The following is a 2,390-nucleotide window of genomic DNA, read 5'->3' as shown; positions in this document are numbered from 1 at the left end:
CGTGGTTCTGTTGTGTCCTATATATTATTTTTAAATAAAAATAAAAAAGAAACAGCAATGTGATATTATATAATATCACAAACGGTCATTGCTCAGAGTCAGAGTAACAGAACGGGTGATGAGACGGGTTGTTGTGCTGCGAATTCGCTATGAACGGCTATCGTCCGCGGTATTGACAGTTATATGTGCGGTTATGGATATCGAGAGGTTGCTAATAATCGTCTTCGTGTTGTTGCTCACATCAGATAAGTGTCGCTCAGCATTTTTATTCTTAATAACGTAAGTGTATTATTATAAGAAAAAGTTGTTACTTTGTTATGTTTTATTTACAGTTAGCGTCGTCGTTTTACTATACAGGTTAAATTGTTATTTACATTGTATGAAGAGAAGGACTGAAGAGAAAAGAAGAGGAAAAAGAAAGAAAATAAATGAAGAAGAAAAGAGAGAAAAGGAAGACAGGTAAAACTTTGTCACATATATTTGTAGATATATTTATAACAAATAATCATATAAACAAATGTATGCAATTATGAATAATCTGTATATTTATTTGTAAATATTTATATAAATATCTGTAAATCTGTAAATATCTGTAAATATCTGTAAATCTGTAAATATTTATATAAAATTTTAAGTAATGCTATGTCAGTAAATATAAATATATACACATAAATCCGGTATTATATATATTTATAATAATATTTGTGTATGCATAGGTGAGCAAGGAGAAACGAAATGATACACGAAAAATGAAAAAGGGATCAAAGTGAGACGACAGAAGGAAGACGAAAGAATAGAACTAAGGGACGAGAGATATTATATGAGAGAGATGGAGAGGTAAAAAACTAGATCAGAAAGGAAGACGGGAAATGAGAGAGAGAGAAAGAGAACGAAATACAGGTGAGAGAATTGTTTTGAAATTTAATTCTGTTTTCCAAAGTAGAAGGTAAAAAGAAAAGATGAACTGTAATGTGTAAGAAGTTCAGCTTAAAAGAATAGAATTTAAAAAATATTTACGCACACATAACAAGTTTCCTCTAATTATTGTGCATGTAAATGTTTGCACTTACCAGTCGAGAAATTAATAATTCGAGATAGATACTTTATGACTTATCTTGGTAGATTTTGATATAAAATATTTATTTAACAAACTGTTTATTTTTATTAGCGAGAAGAGAAAGATGAGAGCCGCGAAACAAGACATCGGAAATGAGAAAGAGACGAGAAAAGATAGAGACAAGAAGAAGTCAGTGATTTGAGGCTTCTTCGCTTTTGCACCATTTATATGATGTTTGATTCTTTCTATTTCATTGTTCCAAGCAACGACTTGAATGTGATATTTGCTGTTATTGCTCACTAAAAATTTTAATAAATTTGTAATGCTGAACTTTTCTCACTTCTTTAGGCCCTTCAATCTCGTCCAGAAATCCAACTATTTCCCAGAAATATCCTTAAAATTTACAAGTTTTCTCTAAAACTAAGTTGAGATACGATCCAGTAGAACTTGATACAGAAAATATGTGCAGATTAGCATCGGAAGAACCTGAAATACTCGCAAACTATTCTGTCTCTAATGCTGTGACAATATTTTATCTCTATCAAAAATATATTCATCCCTTCATATTTGCGTTTATGCACTATTATTCCTATGGAACCTGATGAAGTAAGAAAAATAATTTATATTATGTACATTAATTGATATACATTTCTTTAAACGATCTTTATTTTGATTTTATTTGACTTATGCTTAGGTATTCGGAAAAGGATCTGGTACATTCTGTGAATCACTTCTTATGGTACAAGCTTTTCAAGCTAATGTTATATTTCCTAACAAACAAGAAACTGTATTAAATAAATTGACAAAAGATGGTCATTTACTGGACCAAGAAACCTATGTGGGTGCAGGACATGTCGAAGCCTTGGAATCTGGTGTTTTCAGAGTCAACGTTCCTTGTCATTTTTTTTGTTTTTTGGATCATAAAGAATTAAATAATAATAGGGTAATATTTAATTTGCCATTAACGATACCGTTCAAGATCAAATTAATGGTATTCTCTTATTTCTCCCGTCGAACCAAACAATTTTTGTTTGAAACATTTTTCGGTATTTACCAGTTTTCGAGATATCTTAATGCATTATTTAAAATGGGACACCCTGTATATATGGGGCATTCTTTCTCAAGCGGACACCCCTCTCTGCCCAGAATTCATATGAACCCAAAAAATTTTTTCAGGGCTGAAAATTTAGCTAAACATGTCTACTTTTATTTGCCGTGTGGCCCCTTTCAAAATTCAAAATGGCGGCGCGTCCACACTCCAAAATACAGGAAAACTATTTTATATTTTTCCTATTATGTGCAAAAAAAGTATTACAGCGTATATTAAAAAATT

The sequence above is a fragment of the Trachymyrmex cornetzi genome, unplaced genomic scaffold (genome assembly GCF_001594075.2).
Source record: "Trachymyrmex cornetzi isolate Tcor2-1 unplaced genomic scaffold, Tcor1.1 scaffold1325, whole genome shotgun sequence".
Classification (NCBI taxonomy): Eukaryota; Metazoa; Arthropoda; class Insecta; order Hymenoptera; family Formicidae; genus Trachymyrmex; species Trachymyrmex cornetzi.
Note: the sequence above shows the minus strand (reverse complement) of the source record.